Consider the following 19,615-nt stretch of genomic DNA (forward strand, 5'->3'; position numbering starts at 1 on the left):
TTGGAGCTTAAAATCCTTCCATTAGAGCAAATCATTGCTCTATCTCCATCATAAGAAAGTTTTCGATTCTTGATCTCCAAGAATCGAAGCTTGTGGATGTGTATGGTGGAGCCACCCTTGTATCAAATCCAAGTCCATCTTGGAATTGCATCTTGAAGTTGAGCTTCTTGAATTCTTTGACTTTGATGAATTTGCTCCAACGTCTTCACCCTCTAGCTTTGCTTGTTATGTTTGCCCCTTCCGGCGGTGATTCCGGTGAAGAGCAACCTTGCTCTGATACCACTTGTTAGGACCAAAAGTAGCTAGAGGGGGGGGGAGGTGAATAGCTCTTCGCGTTCGCTCGTTGCTCGGCGTTGCTTGGCGTTGCTTGGCGTTGCTTGTTTCTTCAAAGATGTGCAGCGGAAATACAAAGAAACAATCACACAACGCTAACACGGTTGGTTTACTTGGTATCCACCTCACAAGAGGTGACTAATCCAAGGATCCACACCAACACACACACTCTCCACTAAATAAAACTCTCCTTTATGGTAACTACCAAGGGCGGAGAAGCCCTACAAGACTCAATACAAGAAGAGAGGGAAATGATACAAGAAATACAAGCTTACAAGCTTACAATGAGTATAAACCCTAACCCTAGCTTCTCTTCTTGGCTTTGATCCGCCTCTTGACTTGGAGAACTTCCAAGATCCTTCAAGAACTGGCGATCTGAGCTTTGTGAGTGCCGTGGAGGAGTCGAGAGATCCGTAGTGAATCGGAGAAGAGATGCCAAGACAACGTCCGCCTGTGGCTCGAACAGTCGGATCCCGATCGATTCAATGTTTCTAATCGATCCGGAAGGCTTTGGATCGATCCACGGATCGATCCAGCGCCTATCGCAGAACGCCGATCGATCCATGGATCGATCCCGCGCGGAACCCCCAATCGATCCACCGATCGATTGGGACATCCGGATCGATCCACGGATCGATCCGGAGGCTCTCGCTCGCTAGAGGCCGGATCGATCCACCGATCGATCCATCTCCTGGATCGATCCATCGATCGATCCAGACTTGGTTTTGCCCAAAACCAAGTCCCAAGCCTCTCAAACCAACATCCGGTCAACCTTGACCTGTTGGTACATCATGCCTAGCATCTAGTCACTCCTTTGACCTGCTAGGACTTCCCACAAAGTGTCTGGTCAATCCCTTTGACCCACTTGGACTTTTCTATTCATGCCAAGTATCTGGTCACTCCCTTGACCTACTTGGACTTCCATCAGATGTCTGGTCAATCCCTTTGACCTATCTGTATTTCCTCGTGCCAAGTATTCAGTCAATCCTTTGACCTACTTGGACTTCCCAACACCAGATGTCCGATCATCCTTGATCCATCTGGATTTTCCCTTGCCTGGCTTCACTCACCAGGACTTTCACCTAGCTTCACTCACTAGGGTTTTCCATCTGCCTAGCTTCACTCACTAGGGCTTTCACCTGGCTTCACTCACCAGGACTTTCACCTAGCTTCACTCACTAGGGTTTTCAATCTGCATAGCTTCACTCACTAGGACTTTTCTTTTGCCTGGCTTCACTCACCAGGACTTCCATTCTACCTAACATCCCAGTTAGGACTTCCCAGTCAAGTATCCGGTCAACCTTGACCTACTTGACTCTTCTTCAATCAATTTCTTATTGTCAACCATCTAAACTCAAACCAAGACTCAGCTTGGTCAACCAGGTCAACCTTGACCTGAGGGATGTTGCACCAACACAACTAAGTCAAGTTAGGACCTGTTGTTGTCTGATGTCTTGTGTCTAAGTGTGCAGAAACTTAGAAGTACAAGAGGACGAGCGAAAGACGCAGCTATCGAGAAGGACGGCATGAGAGAGAGTCGATGGGCTCGGTGCGTCCGAGGGATGAGGCACTGCAGAAGAGTACGCTAGCGAACGAGAAGGAGGTGCGCGGCGTTTTCGAGGGACGAAAAACAAGAGCGGAAGACTACTCGAGAAGGTCGGGAAATGAATTCGGGTGAATTATATTCCGAATGACCGAAATCACCCAAACGAACAGAGCTGGAGTAGGGATGGCAATGGGTCGAGTTCGGGTCGGATTCTATATCCTCCGTACCCATACCCATCGGGTATAGGATATCCAATGGGTATACCCATACCCATTAAAAAATCGGATATATTCTATACGTGTAATTTTTCTTCTTTCTATCGAGCTATAATCATTCAACAAAAACATATTAAAATTAACATTCTATTAATATATATATATATATATAATTAAAAAAATAGATTAAACATCTATATAGGCCTACTAATATCAACAAAAAATAGTAAGTTGATTTTAAAAAAGAAAATTTTCTTTAATATATGTATATATATTATTTAATCGGGTATTCGGGTCGGGTATCGGGTATTGATAGTCCCTCCATACCCTCCTCCATTCGGGTCAGATGTCGGATCCTCCATCGGGTTCGAGTGAAATTGCCATCCCTAAGCTGGAGAGAGAACCCATACCAAAAAGTCAACCTTCTAGTTAACTTGGTCCGGGCGCCCGGATCAATTAGGCGCCTCCAGGGCACCTCACAGACCAAGCGCCCGGAACCCTTCCGGGTGCCCAGATAGAAAAATTTATCAAAACGCACCGTGGTGCGATCCTGCATGACGATGATAAAATTCTAACCACGTCCAGGTGCTTGGAACTCTTCCAGGCGCCCCGATCAGGGCTATAAATACAGCTATGATCCCAGTAGCCTAAAACATCACCTGTAAATCATTCTCTTTTTGTTCTACTATTGTTTGTGAGTCATCAACGTTATAAGAGGCTACTCAGCTCAAAGGAGATTTTCGTAGTGCATTTTGCTTGCCTTGGATTAGCAATCCTCTGATCGCAACCAAGTAATTCTTTCTGTATCTCTGTCTTTGATTTGTATGCTTCTTTATTTTTTTTATACAAGTGTTTACTTTAATAAGCTATAAGTCGAGAAAGGTTTTTGTTCTTATCTTTCAGGACTATTAACCCCCCTCTAGTCGGCCGTCAAGGGACCAACAACTGGTATCAAAACGAGGTTGCTTCAAAAGGAATAACCGCCAACCGAAGCCAAGAAATCAATGGCCGGACCAAGCCTCATTCCGTCAAACTTCGAGAGGGAGTTCGTGCATTGAAAATGCCAAATGGAGGTATTCTTAAAAATCGACTTTGAAATTCTTTTAATTATTAAATATGATTTTGTAGTTCCGAAAGATCAACAAAGCGTAGAGAAAGAAGAATACTTTTAGACGAAGAAGGAACAATGTGATTTCGTGGCTAACAGCATAGTAGAATATCACCTGCTAAGTGTGTTGTCGTCTCAAGAAATCAATCGCATCGGAAGCTACTCGTCGACCAAAGACCTCTGGGAGAAATTCTTGGAACTCTATGAAGGCACATCCGAAGTGAAGCTCGCACGACGAGACCTTTTTCGAAATCAACTAATAAACGTATGTTTGGAAAAAGGTGAGAAGGTAGCCCAACTACACGCGAAGATCAAGGAGCTGATCACCGGACTGGTCAACTTCGGTTAAACGGTAACAAAACGGGACTCAATACACTACACACTCAATGCTTTTCCCAAGACTCCATAATGGACTTTGATAATCGACACCTACTACATCTCGAAGGACTTAGAGGTAAGTGTTGGGTTGCAAGGTTGCAAACATAGTCCCACATTAAAAACACATGGGAAAAATCATGAGTTTATAAGAAAAAAATATTTTTCATTGGCATGAGTCATTTTGGATAGAGCCCAAGAGCAAAATCATAAGAGTTTGGGCCCAAAGTGGACAATATTATATCATTATAGAGATATCTAAATTCTTTTTGATCCTACAATTGGTATTAGAGCGAGATCACTCTTCACTGGATTAACCGCCGGAAGAAGCATGAGTCAGAGCCATGATCCAAGATTAAACCATATGGGTGATGTTAAAGTGTATACTAAAAGCCTAGCTTTTTGTAAACATCTATTTTTGAAATAATAGAATCACATTGGTCAAATGTCTACATTTATTTGTTAAGTGTAGTTATTCAATTAATTTACATTGTAGATAACATGGTATGTGGTGTCACACACAGAAGATCATGTTATCAGTTCTTTATAAATTATAAACAGTTGCTCACGACTAAGATGGAAACGAACAAACTATTGGAATAGTCGTAGTGTAATTAGGTATTAGTTTATCTTGACTAATAAATTACACTAGTATACTCTGAGTATATTGAGTAGAATCATTTAAGGTGAGTTCTTTTTGTACTGACTTAATAAAAGAACAAGACCTTAGTTATTATGGAAGTGTGTGCTCTTAATCCTAATATAATAACAAGCATATATATTTACTATTTATTTATTTGACTTATCAAAGGGTGAGATTTAGCTCGATAAATCAAAATGCCCGATAAGTTGAGAAATGATATTACTTATAGTGTGTGTTGTTGATTATAGAAGGAAACTGTATCCTAGAAATCTAGGTTGATAATGTCTCTAAGAGGAGCTCATTAAGATTGTTATGTTAAACCCTGCAGGTGGACTTAGTCCGACATGACGATAAGGTTGAGTGGTACTACTCTTGGACTAAGATATTAATTAAAATGAGTTGTCAGTAACTTAATTAATTAGTGGACATTCAACATTTTAAACACAGGGAGATTAACACACTCATAATTAATAAGAAGGAGCCCAAAATGTAATTTGGGATTGGTGCGATAGTTCAATAATAATTCTTTAGTGGTATGAATTATTATTGATGAAATTAAGTTGGGTGTTCGGGGCGAACACGGGAAGCTTAATTTCATCGGGAGACCAAAACCAATTCCTCCTTTCGGTCCCTATCGTAGCCTCTTGTATATAGAGAATTATACCCACCTTTTGGTGGCCGGCCAAGCTAGCTTGGAGCCCAAGTTAGGGCCAGCCAAGACCCAAAGATTGAGCTAAGTAGGGGTCGGCCAATGCTTGGAGCCCAAGCATGGTGTGGCCGGCCCTAAGAAAAATAAAAGGATTTTTATTTTAAAATTTTTCTTATGTGAATTCCATGATTTTAAAAGAGAGTTTAAAATTTAAATCTTTCATTCTACAAAAGATTAAGAAAATATTTGATATCTTTCCTTATTTGTAGATTGAGAGGAAGATTTTAATTTTGATAAAACTTTCCTTTTTTGTAACCATGTTCATGATTTAAAAAGAGAGTTTTAAAATTAAATATTTCCTTTTATAGTCTTCTACAAAAGATTTAAGAGAAGGATTAGATATCTTTCCTTATTTGTACATTGAAAGAAGATTTTAATTTTAGAGATAACTTTCCTTTTTAGAAATCAACCACGTGTTTAAAAGAAATATTTTAATTTATAAAATTTCCTTTTATAACCAACCATGAAAGGATAAATTATTAGAGAAATTTTAATTTTAAAATTTCTGGAAATAAATAAGGAAGTTTTAATTTTGTATTTAAAACTTTCCTTATTTGGAGCATGGGGATGTGGTCGGCTATAGCATGGTTAAAAGGAAAATTTAATTAATTTTTCCTTAATAACCAAAGGCAAGGAATATAAGGGAATTTTAATAACAATTAAATTTCCTTATTTGCCAAGACCAAGGAATATAAAAAAGAGGGTAGAGGTGCCTTCACAATAGAACATCTATTCTATAGTTCCTCCTCTTTTCATTGGTGTGTGGTCGGCCCTATTCTTTCCTTTTCTCTTCTTCTTTAGTGGCCTAATTATCCTTCCCTTGGAGCACTTGTTGGTGGTCGGTTCTAGCTAGGAGAAGAAGGAGAGAAAGGAGGCTTTGCTCTTGCATCACTTGAAGCTTGATGGTGGTGGCCGAACCTCTACTTCTCTTGGAGAATTGGTGGTGGCCGAATCTAGCTTGGAGAAGAAGGAGCTTAGCGGTTCTCGTCTCGGAAGATCGTTGCCCATACAACGTCCGAGATTAGAAGAGGAATACGGTAGAAGATCAAGAGGTTATTTGCTTACAAAGGAAGGTATAACTAGTAATTGATTTCCGCATCATACTAGTTTTTCTTTGTATGAATTCCAAACACAAGAGACATATGATTCTAGAGTTTCGAATTTGTGATTCGAGTTTGTGTTTTTTTTTGTTTTCGGATTTGTGATTCGATTGTTCCTTTTGGTTAAACCTAGAGTTATATAAGAAAATTAAATATTAAATTTCTTTAAAAGTCTTTGTCTAGGAAGTGGTGGTTGCTCCCATATCCAAGAAGGCCTAGTGCCTCGCCATGTTTAACCTGGAAGCCAATTTTGAAAATTAATATTTAATTGAATTTATAACATAGGTGGATTTGGATCAATAATGTTAAGCATTGTTTGCGATCCTAATCTAAACCATTAAGAACGGATAAGTTAAATTTGGAATCAATAATGTTAAGTTCCATTTGCGATTCCTAATTTAATTTCTAAAGAACCCAATAGGTTGTTTAGGAAATGTTCGACACTTGTACAAAATTTTGTACAGTGGAACCGATATGATCTTCCTAGGACCAACCAACAGGTGAAACCTTGAACAAAGTAGGGGAGACCCTGAGCAAGTCAAGAGTGACGCGATACTTGAGGGGAGACCCTGTGCAGGTTAAGAGTGACCCGATACTCGAGGGGAGGCCCTGAGCAGGTCAAAAGTGACTCGATTCTTGAGGGGGGCCTGTGGTCCTTTGTTTAAGGGGGGATTGTTGGGATTGTAAGGTTGTAAACATAGTCTCACATTGAAAACATATGAGAAATATCATGGGTTTATAAGAAAAAGATATTTTAATTGGCTTAAGGCTTTTTGGGTAAAACTCAAGAGCAAAACTATAAGAGCTTAGGCCTAAAGTGGATAATATCATACCATTATGGACATATCTAAATTTTTTTTGATCCTACAGTAAGTACACTAGAAGAATTGTTTTCGACTTTAGAATTATATAAATCCAGATGTGTAGGATCAAATAAAGAGTTAAGACAGAACTAGACACTCAGAGCCACAAAGGAGGACAAATCCGAATCAAACTCAGATCCAGAAGGAGGCCAAGAAGCTTACTGTAAGTATTTCGGGTAGTTTTGATATGGTCAACCAAGTTCAGTTAGGTTATATTGTTTTTAATCCTTGTGTCTAAGTGTGAAGAAGCTTAGGAACACAAGAAGTCGAGTGGAAGATGTAGCTAGCGAGAAGAATGACATGGGAAAGGAGCTGACGGGCTAGGTGTATCTGAGGGACGAGGTGCTGAGAAAGAGTACACCAGTAGACAAGAAGCCTGAGATGAAGCTTGCTCGAGGAGAAGGTCGGAAAATATATTCGGATGAGCTCTATTCCGGATGATCGAAATCACCCAAGTGAGCAAAGCATCGGAAGAGCCAAAAGAGAAGTTTGGAGCTCAGTAGCAGCTACTGAAGGCGCCCTGCGACCCTGCGCCTTTCGGGAGGAAGGCGCCTTCAAGCCTTTATGGAAGGCGCCTTCAAACAGTGACCATTACGAAGATAAACTTTATCTTCGTATGGATAGGATTTGTCACGCTGGAGGTGCCTTCCACCCTATTGAAAGCACGTTCCAGCTTCGGATAAGTTTTTTTTATGGGTTATAAAAAGACCCCTAAACCTAGGAAAAATACAACAACTAAATTATAAGTCTTGTATTCACTTCCTAGTCATTTTATGAGCTGTAAACGTCTATAAGAGGCTACTCCACCTTCAATAAAGGAGTTTTTCTAGTGGAGCTTTCTTCAACGTCTTCGATTAACAACCACCGAGATTATAACCAAGTAAATAGATTGTCCTCTTAGTTTTTGTTCAGTTTTATTATTCTGTTTGGTATACATGTGCTACTAACTAGAGTTTAAAGAACGAGAAGGTTTGCTTTATTTGCAACAAGCAATCCACCCCCCTCTTGTCTGCCCCGTTGCACCAATAATTTGTATCAGAGCTAGAACGCCTCAGAAGGACTAACCGCCGACTGAACCACTGAGACTAGGGGTGTCAAAAATGAACCCAACCTGACGACCTAACTCGAGTTGATCCAAAAAAAATCAGGGTCGGGTTGGGGCATTTTCGGGTTCGGGTCGGGTTTGAGTTGAAGGGTTAAAAAGTTTTGGGTCGGGTCGGGTCGGGTCCGGGTTGACCTAAATATAGGGTTTAGTGGATTTTTTGGTTAAATCAAATTTTATTTTGAAAATTAAGATGTTTTTATGTATATTAATATCATGTTTGTATGATAATGATGGAGTATTTGTTGGGATTGCAAGGTTGCAAATGTAGTCCCATATTGAAAATACATGAGAAAAATCATGGGTTTATAAGAAAAATAATATCTCCAAACTATGAGGGCTTAGGCCCAAAGTGGAGAATATCATATCATTATGGAGATATCTAATTTTTTTTTTTATTCTACAAGTGGTATCAGAGCAAGATTGCTTTTCACCAGACTAACCGTCGAAAGAAGCACGAGTCAGAGTCATGATCCAAGATCGAACTATGTGGGTGAAACCTTGGACAAAGTAGAAGAGGCCCTGAGCAGGTCAAGATGACTCGATGCTCAAGGGGAGGCTTTGAGCAGGTCAAGAGTGACCCGATGCTTGAGGGGGACCCTGTGGTCCTTTGTTTGAAGGGGGATTGTTGGGGTTGCAAGGTTGTAAACATAGGCTCATATTGAAAACACATGGGAAAGATCATGGGTTTATAAGAAAAATAATATCTCCATTGGTATGAGACTTTTTTAGTAGAGCTCAAGAGCAAAACCATGAGGGCTTAGACTCAAAGTGGACAATATCATACCATTATGGAGATATCTAAATTTTTTTCGATTCTACAGTATTAACATAAAAGTGAAGAATTATAGGGAAAATAGTCAAAAAAAAAAATCATTTTGAATCGGATTTTTGGGTTATCCGGGTCGGGTTCGGGTTTGAATTTAGGGATTTTGGGTTGAACTCAGGTTCGGGTTGGATTAAAAAAAAACTCAACTCGACCCGACCCACCTGAATTGACACCCTTAACTGAGGCAATGGTCGAACTGAGCATCTACCTGTCAAAGTTCGAGGAAGAATTTGCGTTATGGAAGAAATGCATGGAGGTATTTTTTTAAACTGATTTTGAAATTCTTTTGATAATTAAATATAATTTTGTAGTTCCCAAAGACCCACAAGGAAATGAAAAGGGAAGAATATCAATGGACCAAGAAGGAGCAATCAGATTTCGTAGCGAACGAACGAGCCTAGTTCCACCTACTCAACGTACTTCCACCCCCAAGAAGTAAATCAGATCAAAGATTATGAATCAGCAAAGGAACTTTGGGAGAAGTTCCTGGAGCTTAACGAAGGAACTTTCGAAGCAAAGCTTGCGAGATAGGACTTGCTTCGGAACAAATTGATGAACCTCCAGATGGAATAAAGAGAAACAGTTGCACATCTGCACTCGAGGATCAAAGAACTCATCACCGGACAAACGAATCTCGAAGAAAAGGTAACGAACCGAGATTCATTTAGGTACGCTTTAAATGCATTTTCTAGGACACCCGAGTGGGCCTCTATAGTCGACTTGTTTTATATATCTAAAGACCTCAAAGTTAGTTTATTAGAAAGTCTTTTTCCCAACTTTGAACTTCACGAATCTAGATGTGCAGAGATGAAAAGAGAGCCTAGTCGGAACATTGTCCTGAAGGCAAGAACAGATAATTCGGACTCCGAAGTGTCAATTGATGAAGACGAAGCGACTCTAATGGTAAGAAAATTTAGTCACTTCATTAAAACTAATAAATTTAATAAGTTGCAGACAGATAAGTACTTTCGAAGCAAAAGAAAAGTTTGATGCTACAACTGCCAAGGAGAAGGGCACATCAAAGATGATTATACAAAACTAAAAAAAAAAAAGGACAAGGGTAAAAGACCAACAAGATTGAAGCATAAGAATCTGAAGGGCGCATGGGATGAATCATCATCCTCCGAGTCCGAGATTGAAACCTATGCCGGACTAGCCTTGATAGTAGAGCACCAAAGGGACATTGAAAGTTTCTCAGAGATGAGTATCGATGAAGGGAGAGGATCCTCTGAAGAAAGCAATGACAAAGGGGGAGCATCAGAACACGAGGTAAGTGAGGTACGTGTACTATCTCCCAAGTAATCTTTTGAGTTTATCAAAATGCTCTCTAAAAATATGTACAAATTAGAAAAATAAATTTTTGATTTGAAAATGCAATTAACCAATATATGTACACTAGAATTGTTTGATAATTTGAAATTAGAAAATGAAAAATTAAAAACACAAATAGAGAGATTGAAAGATAACCATGCATATTCTAATTACTATCAAAAACTAAGATTTAGAAATTATGGTAAAATTAACTGGTATATTAGAAATCACTAGGGTCAAATTAGAAAAATATTACAGAAATATATACCTAAGAAATTTTTAATTAACCCAGTAGGTAGAAACTTATATTGGATTCCAAAAACATCCTTAGATTAAAATATTATGTTTGAAAGATAAATCTAGAATATTTAGGAAGAAAATTGAATATTTAATTTCTTTAAAAGGTTTTCTAAATAAGTGGTTATTGTTCAAATATCCAAGAAGGCTTAGTGCCTCATCACAACTTGGAAGTCAATTATTGAAATAAATGTTTAATTAACTAACTGAAATAGATTTATTTTTATTTTTCGCTTAAAATAATTTCAATACAATTTAAATTTTTTATGACTATTCAACTAGTATAAAAAGTATCAAATTTTTTAAAAATTCTAAAAACTTCTTATTTTTTTATCTCTTAGACTTCTGTTGAAAATTATTTCCAGTTATTTACATAGATTAACCCTGGAAAAATATTTCAAAATATTCTAAAAGTTTATTTTATCTTTCTCAAATTTTTTTGATGTGATCAAAGAGGGAGAAATATGTACAAGTTCAGGGGGATGTAAGATTTAGAATTTTTAATTATTTAATTGCAAGCATTTTTTTTTACTTATTTTGCAAACAATTTGTTATTTACTTTTATGTTATTGTATTTTTAACTCTAACTTGAATTTAGGTTGATGTACATAAAAAAGGGGAAGATTGTAAGTACCCAGGTAGTTTTGATATGGTCAACCAAGTTCAGTTAGGTCTTGTTGTGTTTAATCCTTATGTCTAAGTGTGCAGGAGCTTAGGAACACAAGAAGTCGAGTGGAAGACGCATCTAGCGAGAAGGATGACACAGGAAATGAGTTGACAGGCTCGGTGCATCTGAGAGACGATGTGATGCGGAAGAGTACACCGATGAACAAGAAGGACATCTGCGACATTCAAGGGACGAGAAGCCGAGGAGAAAGCCTATTTGAGGATAAGGTTGGAAAATACGTTTGAGTGAGCCCTATTTCGGATGGCCGAAATCACCCAAGCGAATGGAGCAGCGGAAGAGCCAAAGGAGAAGTTTGGAGATTGGTAGCAGCTGCTAAAGATGCCTTCAATGGTATTGAAGGCGCCCTCGTGCCTTTCGGGAGGAAGGCGCCTTCAACCCTTGAAGGTGCCTTCGAGCCTCTATGGAAGGCGTCTTCAACCCCTTAAAGGTGCCTTCAAATAGTGACTATTGCGAAGATAAATTTTATTTTCGCACAGATAGGATTTATCACGCTGGAGGCGCCTTCCACCCTATTGAAAGCACCTTCCAACCTCAGATAAGTTTTTCCAAAGGCTATAAAAAGACCCCTGGACCTAGGAAAAATATAACAATTGAACTACAAGTCTTGTATTCACTTCCTAGTCATTCTATAAGTTATAAACGTCTGTAAGAGGTTACTCTGCCTTCAACAAAGGAGTTTTTCTAGTAGAGTTTTTTTCAACGCCTTGAATTAATAACCACCTGGGTTGTAACTAAGTAAATAGATTATCTTCTTACCTTTTTTTCAGTTTTATTATTCTATTTGGTAGTGCTATTAACTAGAGTTGAAAGAATGAGAAAGGTTCGCTTTTTGCTTTATTTTTAATAGGCAATTCACACCCTCTTGCCGGCCCTACTGCACCAACACTTACATGGTAAGGGAATTTAGGAATTTTTTTAGATCTTACAAATTTAAAGAAATGCAGAACAGAAAAATCTAAGAAATAGAAGAAAGGTTCGATGCTACCAGTGTCTAAAGGAAGGACACATAAAGGAGGACTGCTCGGAACTCAAAAAGGAAAAAGACAGGAGGCCCAAGCAAAATAAGCACAAGAATCTCAAGGCCACTAGGGACGAAAGCTCATCATTCGAGTCAGAAATAGAAGCATATGCTGGTCTAGCATTGATGGCTAGCCACGAATAACCAAGCACCTCAGAAGCCAGCATTGATGAAGGGGGAGTGACTTTAGACGAATACAGCGAGGCATGGGATAATCAAGCGTCAGATCTGACAAGCTAAGTGAGGTATGCCTCTTACCACCTGATCAACTATATTTTGACATTAAATCAATGGAAAAATCAATGTGCAAATTGAAAACTAAAAATGACAAATTAAAAAATAAAAAATTATAGATAAAAAGGACTTCAGTAAAATCATGCTTAATAGAGGGTTTAGATAAGTTAAAAATTGAAAATGCTAATTTAAAGAAATAAATAGAAAATCTTAAAAAATTCTGCAGGCTCATATTCTAGATATTATCAAGGACTAAATTGGTATTTTAAATACCATAAGGGTCAAATTAGAAAGTTATCGTCAAAATATGTTCATAAAAGATATTTGATTAATCCAGTAAGAAGGAACCTATATTGTATTCCCAACTCCTGCTTAGAATAAATTATTTTTTTTAAAGATAAAATTTATAGAAAGAAAATTAAATATTTAATTTTTTTTAAAAGACTTTATCTAGATGTGGTTGTTGTTTCAATATCTAAGAAGGTTTAGTGCTTTGTCAAAGTTTGGAAGCCAATTATTGAAATGAATGTTTAATTGACTAACTATTAAATAATTAGTTGTTATAATTTTTTTTTAATTTGTCCAATCTAAAAATATTTGTTATTTACTAAAAAGGGTAGTTTTTAAAATTAAAGTTTTTTTTTAAATTTATTTTCTGCTTAAGTTAGCTCGTTTGTGCAAAATATTATATTTTAGAAACTAAAAATATCTCACATAATTATTTTTACAAAATTTATTTTTTTGAGAATTTATCATATTCTCTACCCAAAATTTTCCTAAGTGTAAGTCACCGTTTTTAAATTTCAAGTATAAATTCCTTAGACTTTAATTTCAACTTATTTTAGTAAAACCCTTATTTTTAATGTGATAAAGGGGGAGAGTTAAAAGTTAAGTTTAAGGGAGGAGATATATTTTTAAAAATATTACATATCTACTATTTCAAAAACTTACAATTTCATTTAATGTCTTTAATTTAATATCTTGTTTTGCCCTAACTTAACTTGGGTTGATCCACATCAAAAAAAAGGGAAGATTATAATTAAGTACCCCATGATGGTTTTGATGTGATCAACCAAGTTAAGTTATATTCTATTGTTGTCTAATGCCTTGTGTCTAAGTTAGGGATGACAATGGGGTGGGGCGGGGGCGGGTTTGTCATTCTCATCCCTGCCCCGTCCTCATTTTTTCGGGTTCGGGGATTCCCCGAACCCGAATCCATGGGGATCAAATCCCCATCCCCGCCCCATCCCTATATTTAATTATTATTATTATTATTTTATCATTATTATTAATGATAATATTAATATCAATATTATTATTAATATTATTATTATTACTTTTAAAAAAATCTTATTATTATTTATTAATAATAATATTCGGGGCGGGTTCGGGGATGAGGATAGTATTCCCATACCCGCCCCAAACCCGCCCCATCCCCGAAAAATTGGGGATCCCCATCTCCATTTCGGGTTTTCCCCGCGGGGCCCCGAACCCACGGGAAAAATTGTCATCCCTAGTCTAAGTGTGCAGAAACTTAGAAACACAAGAGGTCGAGCGAAAGACGCAGCTAGCGAGACAAACGATACGGGAGAGAGCCGATAGGCTCGGTGCGTCCGAGGGATGAGGCATTGCGGAAGAGTACGCTGGTGGATGAGAAGAAGGCGCATGACGTTTTCGAGGGACGAGAAGCTAGAGCAGAAAACTACTTGAAAAGGCCAGGAAATGGGTTCGGTTGAGCCCTATTCCGGATGGCCGAAATCAAATCACCTAAATGAGCGGAGCTAGAGAGAGAACCTGAACTAAAAAGTCAACCTGCTGGTTGACTTAGTTCGGGCGCCCGGATTGAAAAATTTATCAAAACGCGTCGTGGCATGATCCGGTACGACGAGGATAAAATTCTATTTACGTCTAGGTGCCCTGATCCTAGTAGCCAAAAACATCACTTGTAAATCATTCTCTTTTTGTTCTACTACTGTTTGTGAGCCATCAACATTATAAGAGGCTACTCCGCTAAAGAAGATCTTTATAGTGCGTTTCACTTGCTTTGGATTAGCAATCCTTTGATTGCAACCAAGTAATTTTTTCTGTGTCTCTGTCTTTGATTTGCATGCTTCTTTATACTGACGATAGAATTCACACATATTATTAATGATAGCATATGATATATAAAAATACTATTACAAGTGAAAATAGGAAAATACATAAATTAAGAAAACAATAAGTATTTCCTAATAATAATTATTCTCTAATAACTAGGAAATTAATAACTATTTTCTAATAATAATTATTTCCTAATAACTAGAAAATAAATAACTATTTACTTATAATAATTATTTCCTAATACACTCTCCTAAGATGATGTCCCAGAAATGACACCAATCTTGTTGCAAATGACAAACAACCGAGGTCGAGAAAATGACTTTGTAAGGGCATCAGCCAATTGATCCTCAATAGGAATATGAGTAACTCGTAGTTCGGAGGCCTGCACCAGATCACGAACAAAGTGATAGTCAATAGCCAGATGCTTCATCCGAGAGTGAAAAACAGGATTAGCTGAAAGATACGTGACACCCAAATTATCAGTAAAAAGCATAGCAGGCGTGGTAACCATAAGAAGCAGATCTGTCAAAAGTGACTTAATCCATTGTATCTCAATTGCTGCAGAGGCAATGACATGATATTCAGCATCAACCGAAGAGCGTGCAACCGTGCGCTGTTTGGTAAATTTTTAGGAAATCGGATTAGCACCTAGAAAAATAATAAATGCACTCGTAGAACACCGATCATCTGGATCTCCTGCCCAGTCTGCATCAGAAAAATCATGAAGAGTAAAAGGTGTATCCACAAGAGGACGAATGCCAAGATCCCTAATACCATTGAGATAGCGAAGTAGACTCTTCACAACACTCCCAATGCGTCTCTGAAGTAGTATGCATAAACTGTGAAATCTTGTTGACCGTAAAGGAAATATCAGGACGAGTCATACGGAGATGTTGTAAGCCTCCAATTACTTGTCGAAACTTAGTCATATCAAAAGATGAAGACTCATCATGCAAAGTAAGACGAGAGCCAACAACAATAGGAGTGGAGACTGGCTTGGAATCAAGCATGTTGTGTTTGAAGAGAAGATCAGTGACATACTTTTACTGAGACAAGAGAAGACCATTTGAGGTTGGGTGAACTTCAATACCACAGAAGAGGGAAAGAACCCCAAGATCCTTAATCGTAAATTTTGCATGAAGTTTACATACTATGACGTCAATAGAAGAGGCATCACTCCTTGTAATGATTAGATCATCAACATATACAAGGAAATAGATAACAATATCATCTCGAGAATAAACAAATAAGGAGGTGTCAGCTCGGGATGCGATAAAGCCAAGAGAGATCAAGAAAGCGCGAAGCTCCAAATACCAAGCGCGTGGAACCTGCTTCAGGCCATAAAGCACCTTATGCAAACGGCACACATGATCCGGAAACTCAGCACTGCGCATACCCGAAGGTTGCGCCATATAAACCTCCTCTGCAAGATGACCATTAAGAAACGCATTGTTTACATCAAGTTGGCGAAGACACCACCTCCGATTCACAACCAAACTAAGAACAATATGCATTGCTACTAGATTAATAACATGGCTGAATGTATCATGAAAGTCAACACCAGGGCGCTGAAAAAAACCCTTGGCAACAAGACGAGCCTTATACTGATTAATTGAGCCATCAAAATTACGCTTAATGCGAAACACCCACTTATTACCCATAAGATTTTGGTCTGACGAATGTGGGACAAGAGTCCAAGTCTGATTACGGAGAAGAGCATCATACTCTTCATGCATGGCCTGTACCCAATTCAGATCTTTGAGCGCCTGCGTGACAGAGGAGGGTTCACAAGGTTATGGAAGAGTAGTATGAAGAATACTTTGGATTGAGTTTATAAATGACATTTTTGGAGTGAGTTTGCATGGGATGTTGGTTTAGAGAAGTGAGAGAGGGAGAAAGAGTCGGTGGGTTAGAGGGTCGGTTGTCACCAAGCAACGTGGGCGACCCAACAACAAGAGGTGATGATGGCGGAGATGATGGCGGTGATGATGACAGCGGTGAAGAAGTCACTTGCGGACGACTGCGGTTAGTGGCAGGTTGCGGCATCAATGCTGGATGGTCCCCACGAGAGAACTGGTGTAGCAGAGAGCTCAGAGTCAGTGTCTATTACTGTGGAGTCCAAGAAGGAGGTGATGGCAAATGGAAAAACATGCTCTATAAACTTAACATGACGAGATACAAAGACTCTTTTGAGAGCTACATCGTAGCACAGGAAGACACTCTAGGTGAGAGAATAGCCAAGGAAGACACAAGAGGTTGACTTGGGATCAAACTTGTGATGAGAGTAGGGGGCGCAACCACGGAAAACATAGACACCTGAAAACTCGACGCTTAGAAAGATCAGGAACGATGGTGAATAATTTTTCAAAAGAGGACATATGGGAGAGACTGACCTTAGGCATGCGGTTAATCAAATAGATTGTCACAGCAAAGGCATAAGGCCAGAAAGTGAGTGGAATAAATGCTTTATGCAACAAAGTGAGACTAGTTTCGACTATATGGCGATGACGACGTTCAGAGTATCCATTGTGTTTAGGAGTGTGTAGAGGAGTGGTAAGATGACTAATACCATGAGTAATAAGAAAGGAGCGAAGGGCTAAGAATTCACCTCCATTATCAGTGAATAGGATTTTGATAGTCATCGAGAACTGATTTTCAACAAGAGTTTGGAATGCAATAAAGGTAGAGTATACATCTAATTTATTGCGTAAAGGATAAAGCCATATATACTTTGTAAAATGATTAACGAAGATAACATAATATTTGAGTCCATCAGATGATGATATTGGAGATATCCAAACATAAGAAAATATAATATCCAAAGGAGCACGAGACAAAATATTAGATTTATGAAAGGACAATTTATGACTCTTATTAATATTGCACAAAGTGCATCAAAAATTAGACAAAATATTCACATGAAACGAAAGACCCAAGGATAAAAAAAAACGTTGCAAAACATCTAATGACGGATAACCTAAACGACTATGCCATAAGGAAATAGATGATGAGACAGACATAGAAAAGGTGGAAGGTAATGATAGCGTAGACATAAATTTTGGCCAGTAATAGACACCATCTCTATGGACCCCGCTGACCAGTGTCGCTCTCGTACGACGATCCAACACCTGAAAATAGGAATCAAAGAAAATAAATATAACAGAATTAGTAGCACAAAGTGCTGCGACAAAAATCAAATTTTTTGACATAGATGACACAAATAAAACATTGAAGAAAACTAAAGGGAAAGATGGAGTAGAGAAAGAGAAAGAACCAGTGTGTGTAATAGGTAGTCTAGAACCATCACCAATGACGACGCTATTATTCTCAGAGTAAGGCTCATGCAACGAGAGAGTAGCAAGATCAGTGGTGACATGATGAGGGGCGCCAGAGTCGACAATCCATTCTCGAGAATCAGACGAATGTGTATAATGAATGGTAGTGTGCGCAAACAACGCACTATATGTGGGACGTGGAGCACGCGGAGGAGTCGACGGAAGCAGAGCAAGCATCGAGGCAATCATATGACCGCACTGGCGAGCAAAGTGACCTTGGTCACCACAAATCTGACAGCGCCCAAGATAACAATTGGGACTGGACACAGCTGGATGTGCACGAGAATGTGCAGATAGCCCAGGAGTAGACATGCATGGCTGATTGGATATAGGCGGAACCTGCTGGTGACCACCACGATAGTTTGAATACCGATTACAAGAAATCCCTGTTTGAGCCACAAGAGCAGTCATTGGCATCGAAGATGGAGATGGTGTTGAAACTTTTAACTGGGCTTCATAGCTGAGGAGCTGCTCGAATAACTAATCAAAGGTAATAGGGATGTCACGAACTTGCAGAGCATGTGAGATAATGCAGTAATCTTGGCTAAGACCATTCAGGACATGAATAGAGAGGTCATCAAAGTCAACTTTGACATTTATAAGCACAAGAGCGTCAATATTTCTTTTGATGTCCTGCATATAATCAGTGATAGACTTGTTACCCTATTGAGGGCTGGCAATATTTTGACAATGAGTCATAATTCTACCACGTGAGGGAGTGGCGTAAGTTCTCTCCAACGTCTGCCATGCGTCTCTAGATGAAGTTGATGAAGAAATAAATTGCACAAGAGTATGGGACATTGAACCTATAATAGCGTTGATGAGAAGTTGATCCTAGCGGAGCTAGAGAATATGATCAGGATTCGCCTGAGGGAGCGTGACATCTGTAGGCGTTATCTGCGCAGGGGGGCAGGGACGTGAGTCATCAACAAAACCAGTAAGTCATATCCGAATAGAAGATACGTGAATTGTAAGCACCATACAGAATAATTGGAGGTGGTGAGTTTTAACGGTGCCTGAGCATTGATGTTGAGAACCACAAGAGAGGCAGGAGAATCAGGAGTATTTGTGAGAGATAGTCGGCGGGTGATGTCATCGACGACAACCATTGTAGAAGGCTACTGGAGCCGACAGTTGATGTTGTCGGCGGCAACCATTGTAGAAGGCGGCTGGTAGATATTGTGGAGAAAAGAAAGAAAGAGAAGAAAAAAAAAGTTGTTGTTAAGCTTAGAGCTCTTATACCATATTGACGATAGAATTCAAACATATTATTAATGATAGCATATGATATATATAAATACTATTACAAGTGAAAATAGGAAAATACATAAATTAGGAAAACAATAAGTATTTCTTAATAATAAGTATTCTCTTATAACTAGGAAACAAATAACTATTTTTCTAATAATAATTATTCTCTAATAACTAATAGGGGTGAGCAAAAATTCGGAAAAATCGAATTAACCGAACCGAACCAATCGAATTTAGACATTCGGTTCGGTTAATTCGATTTTCAGTTTTTTTGAAAATTTGGTTCGGTTTTCGATTAATCCGGTTCGGTTTCGATTTTGAATTTTGTAATTCGGTTAAACCGAATAAGAATATTATTTTAATTAATTTTTATTTTAAAATATAATTAATTAAATAAAATCTTTTTTTTAAAAGTAAAAACCGAATAGGGTTTTAAAATTTGGTCAATTCGGTCGAAAACCGAATTAACCGATATCTTATCGGTTTGGTCGGTTCGGTTTCATAGGGAAATTTGGTCGGTTTGGTTGATTGAAAAGAAATTCGATTTTCGGTCTATTC

The sequence above is a fragment of the Zingiber officinale genome, chromosome 8B (genome assembly GCF_018446385.1).
Source record: "Zingiber officinale cultivar Zhangliang chromosome 8B, Zo_v1.1, whole genome shotgun sequence".
In the NCBI taxonomy this organism is placed as follows: domain Eukaryota; kingdom Viridiplantae; phylum Streptophyta; class Magnoliopsida; order Zingiberales; family Zingiberaceae; genus Zingiber; species Zingiber officinale.